Raw genomic sequence first — 7,133 nt, 5'->3', positions numbered from 1 at the left:
CGCCATTCTGGGGGGGGGCGGAAGACAACCGGCTGAGGAAGTAGCCCTTATCCACCTGGTGGGACTGTACATGGTGCAGCCTCTGCTGTGATCTAAGCGGGTTTCGAGGGAGGAAAGAGAAGGGGGAAATGATGTAATTACAAACTCAAAAAATTAAAAGTACTTAAAAAATAAAGTTAAACACAAGCTTTTTACATGACCCAGGATTTCACTTTCCTAGAGATCCATGTTAAGGAAAAATACACCAAGCCAAAGACTTAAACAGATGTTCATACCAGCATTATTTATATTAGCCCTTAATTGGAAATAATTCAAAGGTCCATCAGTTTGTGGTTTTACACACACACACACACACACAGGCACGCACGCACGCACGCGTGCTCACCATGTTAAGTAAAAGATGCCAGATATAAAGCACTGCGTGGTTCTATTTACAAAAGTATCCAGAAATGGCGGACTTCTGGAGCCAATGCAGGCCAGGGCTAGGAAGGAAGCTGCAGAAACCACAAGTGGGCATGCGGAAACTTTTGGAACATCAGAAATGTTCTACTAACGTATTTTAACTTTAGTAAAAGCCACTGAAGCACGCACACACACACACACACGCACAATGGATAGATGTTATAATGTGTAAATTACTTCTCAAAAAAAATTTTTTAAAGTTAAAAATAATGCTGGCAAATACCCACTAACTCGATTTCTTGATCTTCCGAATTGTGATCCATTTGCAAAACTGTAGTGAGAATTTAGAAATGTTGGTTTCTTCAAAAAAAAAAAAAAAAAAAAAAAACAACACAAAAATGTTGTAAGAACATGTTTTTATTTTCATCCCAGGTATGGGGGTTATGTGGCTGCTTCGCACTGCCCACAGCAGCTATGATTTGCCTGGTGCTCTAGCAGAGGCGTGGTTTGGCCAGCTGCAGATAGTTTCTGTGATTGTGTTGTGTGACGTTTGGAATTCTGGAAAATTTTCAGAGGGTAAATAAATGCTAGAGCCCTAGTAGGAAAGGTGGGTGCTTGTTGGTGGTTCAAGGGGGTGAGGGTGGGGCCTTGGTTATACTCAAAGAAGTGGTTGTACTCGAGGAAGAAACAAGAAGAAATTAGACTCATAGATCTCTCTCTCTCTCTCTCTCTCTCTCTCTCTCTCTCTCTCTCTCTCTCTCTCTCTCCTCTACTCTTTCTCTCCTACATAGTGATAGGGGGTGAAACTGGGGAGTGGAGGATAAAGGGTAGGAAAGAGAAAAAACCACAACATAGCAAAGACCAGCAACACAAAACTGTGTTCACACAACTGTGAACAAACTCCCCTCATCACTAAACTGACTCCCCTCTCTGCCACCAGCCCTAACTGGACCACAGCACCAATTGTACTTCCCAGTGTTTACCCTGATATGCAAACCCAGGCTCATCTCCCATCTGTGAAGCCTTTGAGGTTTTTCTTCCTCTCCACCTTCCTCACTTCTAATCAGTAGCCAGCTTCCCCACCAGCTGCTCCTCAAATCTACTGACCTCCTCCTGTTCCTTTTCTCTGCCTCTGTTCAGGCCCAGCATCTCTTGTCTTGCTTATTCAATTGACTGCTGCTTTTCTACTCCACAACATGCAGGTCTTGTCTAGTCCCTTTAAAAACATTCTAAAAGTTTCCAATGCCCGCAGGATGAACTTCCCGCTGCTTAACAGTGCAGAGTGTGTGGCTGATGTTAGATGATCAATACAGATTTGTTGAAAGATAGAATGAATGTGTCTCAAATTATTGACTGTTTTTAAATGTCCATTTTATCTATTTGTACATCTGCCTGCCTCTCCTACAAATGGAATCTGTGCTGGCACTTAGATCTGAAGGATCCATGTGTCTTCCCAGCCCTTGACAAGGAGCACTGCACACCATAGCTCTCGGGTATGCATCGGTGAATGAATGAGTGGAGGAGGTCATCCCAGAGTTGTGTGGGGCCGCAAGAGTTGCTGGCTACCTTTGAATTCTTGGCTTTGATTTAACCAGCAAACTAAACAAAGTTCCCGGTGCGATATGCAAATTAACCAAATGTTCTCCATTCCAGAAGTCTGGGGACTAATCATTCAGCTACTGTTTTGACTTAGGGGAACTGATTAGCTTTTTCTCTCCCCCATTCAGCAGCCAGGCTCTTCTAGAATCTTCCACAGAGAGGTGATATGCTTAGCATTTCTATTGTGCATACACTGAAGGATGCTACCCACATGTGTGGCCATATTTCTATTGAGCATAGACTGAAGAATGCTACTCATGTATTTTATTCCCCAGGTGTTACTAGAAAGACTGTCCATCTCATATTATCAGGCCTGACAAAGTGACAAAGTTGCTTGGCAGGAAGCAGGAAAGAAAAGTGTCCCTGTCCCTTTTACCAGCTTGAAAATAAAGTCCATTAAAGCACATCTTTTTGTCTCACGGCTAAGACAGTGCCAGGTGTTTTCGTGCTTCACTTTGCTGCTGTGTCTAAAAAGGTCGTTTGACTCTAAAAGATCGACAATGGGACGTTTCAAAAGGAGACTTCCTAAAGCTCTCAATGAAAAGCAAATAAATTCCCATTATATTTGACCAAATTAAGTCTGTCTTCTGTGAGGGAAAATAGACTTTTGTAAAGGACTTTCTATGTGTCCATTTTGACACTAATATTGGCCCTCTAATCCAGATTTGATTAAAATGCATTTCCCCCCAGAAATTTAAAGGGTAAAGCAAAATAGCAAGGATCCATGCAGAATAAAGATTCTCTATGGAACCCATTCCCGAGAAAGAACCATTTAAATATGTTAAACTACGGCTGGAGAGATGGCTCAGTGGTTCAGAGCACACAGTGCTCTTCTAGAAGACCTGAGTTCAGTTTTCCAGTACCCACATCAGGCAACGGACAGCACCTTATAACTCCAATGCCTTTTTCTGTCCTCCATGGGCACCTGAAACGCACGCCGACATACACATTCAAATCAAATAAAATTGTAAAAACTGTGTCACGATATCGTTTGTGTCCCATTCCAAACTAGCCTTAAGATATTTTCACAGCTAAATTCCCAAGCATGCCTCATCCTTGCCAAGTTTTCATTTTCAGTCACGCCGTCACCTGATGGTGGCAGACAATTCTCTCTTCCTCCCAGCCATTGTCTGCTTATTTTTCACTTCAAGGCTTACATGTCATCCCTCAGAAATTAATTGCCCTTAAAACTTTAGCTCCCACTACTTACTGCATCTGAGTGGATGGTGAAGTCAGGCAGGGATTGTAGAGATGAGGAGAACACATCAAGATAGTCGGAATAATTTGCAAGGATACCAAAACATGGTCTGGAAGAGGTACTAATTTGCCGCAAGGAATAGAAGAAGCATTTCATGCAGTGGAAGACAGCCTTCCATGTTGTGGAAATAGTTCAGTTGATTAGTTCCTGCTATGGGAACATGAAAACCTCAAGTCTAGAATCCTAGGACCCATATAAAGGCCACCTGTAATCTCAGGGCTGGCCAGGCTAGACAACCTCTGAGTTCCAGGTTCAGTGAGAGACCTTGCCTCAAAAAGAAAAGAAAAGGGCTAAAATCAACTCTGGTCTCTACAGGCGACTCATAGGGTATACAAGCCACACATACAGGCATGCACCGTGCATACAAAAAAACAGAAGGAAAGGAAGTCTGTCTTTCCTCGTCCTTTTCTCTACATCAGAGACCATTTTTTGTCAGCTGAAAAAGCACGGAATCTACATGCCTTATGACCTTTCTATGATTTCTCGCTGTTCACATCTGGTTCCTTTCAGGATTTGTAAGATTTTTTTTTTCCTTTCAATTTCCCTACCGTGTCTAGCATAATTCTGGGCGAATAAAAAGATGGATAGATGTGTTACAAAGACACACAAGTTTAACATGAACTCTCTCACTGGGCCGAAACTGGGGCTATAAATGAAGCTTTCCCCTACCTTCTGTGGTAATTTTTTTAAATTATTAATTTGCAGCAACTCTGAAGCTATTTAAGGATTAATCATAACTGCTCGTTTTGTTTATCTGGGAAGACTCGGGACCTAAGAGTGTAATTAAGGCTACAAGTCCATCAGGCAGACAAGAGAAAGAGCCACTGTCGTCCTTGTGAGCTCATTAAGAGTTATTCTGCTTTCCATGTATGTCTGGGCACGCGATCCATACATTAAACAGGCGTTTCTAATGAAACGTACCCTGACCTTCAATAAAGTTATGAAGACAACGAGTAAACAATCTTGTTAATCTAGTCATCGGGCGTCGTTTTCTGCACGTAAACAGACACGTCCTTTCTTAGACTTCCGCAGCGAGACGAAGATGGATTAAGCACCTCTGTCCATGACAGAATTATCTGACACTTGTTTCTGAGCAAATGAACAGCCTGCAACCTGGTTCTGACGTCCCTGCCTGTGAGTTTAAAAACCTGGCTGGTTCACGTGGTGCTGTTGAGTTTTGATCACCATTTAAGTGGGGTTGAAATATAAAATAAAATACTACACATCTCTGAGCTTCTAATGAGGACAAAATAAACAGCACTCACAGTTAATCTGTGGCACGTGAAGTACGTTGCACTGAGAAAATGTATGTCATTCCAAGGCCCTCTTCAAATGGATAAGGAGTGAGTGTGTGTGTGTGTGTGTGTGTGTGTGTGTGTGTGTGTGTGTATAAAATATGCTGAAAATTTCAAACTAAGTTAATAAAAATTATCATTCTTGAAAGTGAAATGTCCAACTTATTGAATCTTTCCCATAAGTTTCCAGCTTTGTGAAGAATTTGTTTGATTGTTGAGGCTCTGCTATGTGCCAGATGCCCGTAAGGACATTATTTTATGTTTACTCAAAGGCTATAGAACACCTGGGCTCTTCCCGGTTCAACACTGTCTTCAGAGACCAATGATTGGCAGAAAAAAACGAGTGCAGGCACATTTTTCTTTTCTTTTCTTTTCTTTCTTTTTTTTTTTTTTTTAGGTTGTTGTTTTGTTTTTATTTTTGTTTTTTTTTTTGAACCCTGACATTTGATAAAGCTTAGTACATTTTTAATTATCTTATCTGATAGGTGTGTTTCATAAAAGCAAGATTTCAGATTCTTAATGGTTGTGAAAATTTTTTTTTAAAAAATTCCACTTTATTATAATGAGTGGCGCGACTGAAAGACGTGTTTTAAATGAACTCTGTGGGCTGCACGACCATGAAGACCTAAGTTTCATCCCCAGCATCCATGTAAAAAGACAGGCATGTTGGTGGGTACCTGTAATCCCAGCTCCGGGGAGGCAGGGGCAGGCAGATACCTGGAGTTGCTGGCCACCTAACCTCGCCTCATTTACAGATGAGTCTCCAGCCCTTGTAAGAGAACTTCTCTCAAAAATTAGGGTCAATGGCTCAGAGAAACAATGCCTGGGGCTGGCCTCTGACCTCCACACATACACCATAAATACACATATATTAAGAGGAGATCTTTCGTTCCCCCAAACGATTTCATAATTATCAATTTTCCTTCATTCATTCCAGACCAATTGCCTTTCAGAGCTGTATGTGTGGTTAAAAAAAAAATGACAAGATAATTATTTTGAGCACAAACATATACCAATTCCCTACTGTTATGACCCTAAGACTTTTCTCTATAAATATTTTAAAGACTTTGAATTCATGTTTAACACAAGGATTTACAAATGTCGCCCTGAAATATTCCCCAGTGACATGATCATCTTTTACTAATTAACCAATCTGATGGCTTCCAGCCCAAGGAAACTTTTTAGCAAAATTACACTCATCTGTTTATCATGGTGAAGTTATTTAAACAGTTGGATTCCAGGAAATGAAGTTTTAAAGCATATTTAGGTAAATATTTTTAACATTACCCAAATGGCTCCATTTAACTTGTGTTACAAAATTACTAGCAGTTTTCTGTCATGAAGCAGACTTTCAGACAAATCCTTACCAATCTCTCATGAATGACTCGTGGACCATCCCAAGTTTTAAAAATCTGTCAGAAATATGAATAAACAGAGACCTCCCCTGGGAGAAAACATAACCAAGGCCAAAGCTAACGATGACATCAGGACACCTGGGTTTGAGCAGAAACTTCTAGTTACAGCTGAGACTCTGCCGAGCGATAGCCTCAGCCGACGAAGGGTCTGATCTTAGATCTGTGAGACTCCTTCATAAACAGAGGCTCAAAGTTTTGTTGTGCTCCCCTCAGCAGCACACGTACTAAAATGGGAAGGATACAGAGAAGATCAGCATGGCCCCTGGCTGGATGATACAAAATCGTGGCGTGTTCCATAGTAAAAGAAAAAAAAATTTTTTGTGGCTTTGCTTTTAAGTGAGGATGCATGCAATTGTGACGGAATAAATAATAATAATAATAACAACAACAGCAACAACAACATTGTAGCATTGGACAGCCAGCTGGGTAGATGCTTTTCTCTACGCACTGTTTGCCAGTGAGGATTTCTGCCTCACTTTACAGAGAAATTGGAGCTATTTTCTTTCTTTCTTTTTTTTTTCTTCTTCTTCTTCTTTTTCTTTTTTCTTTTTTTCGGAGCTGGGGATGGAACCCAGGGCCTTGCGCTGGCTAAACAAGCGCTCTACCGCTGAGCTAAATCCCCAACTCCTGGAGCTATTTTCTAACTAAGCAGTTGCCCCTTCACTCCCTGTAATCCCAGTGTCTCTCTGCAGGCTGTTTGAACCTGATGTTCACTGACGTCACCTATCCCTAAATGCTTCTCCTCATCCCTCCTTTATTTCTTCTCCATAACATGATCTTTATCACACGCATTTTCAAAATAGCGCCTTAGCTGAGAGTCCGGTCGCTTTGGTGAGATATCCTCAAGTTGATGAAACTTGGGGAGGAAAAAAGGGTTTATTCGGCTTAAGGGTCTACATCATTCATTCCTGGAGGAAATCAGGACAGGGACTCAGATAGGGAGCTGATGCAGAGGCCTTCGAAGAGTGAGTGACGTTTACTGGTTTACTGGCTCGCTCCCGGGGCTTGCTCCGTTTCTTTCTTATAGAACCGTGACCACCTGCCCAGGAGCGTTCCCCTCCTACATCAGTCACTAACTAAGAAAATGCCATTAAATAAACAAGTCAAAGCAAACAAACGGAACAAAACAAACAACAAGATGAAAAGAAAGAAAATGCCGGGATA

General features: G+C 41.4%; 1 non-coding gene across 1 annotated transcript; it reads left to right on the top strand.

Annotated features, from left to right (window-relative positions):
* The first annotated feature begins 6,169 nt into the window (after positions 1–6,169).
* LOC116894896 lies at positions 6,170–6,272 on the top strand. The gene has a single exon (XR_004387101.1). It is a non-coding gene; the product is annotated as a U6 spliceosomal RNA (small nuclear RNA).
* The last annotated feature ends 861 nt before the right edge of the window (positions 6,273–7,133 follow it).

Source organism: Rattus rattus, chromosome 2, assembly GCF_011064425.1.
Source record: "Rattus rattus isolate New Zealand chromosome 2, Rrattus_CSIRO_v1, whole genome shotgun sequence".
NCBI lineage: Eukaryota > Metazoa > Chordata > Mammalia > Rodentia > Muridae > Rattus > Rattus rattus.
This window is presented reverse-complemented; position numbering and strand designations above follow the sequence as displayed.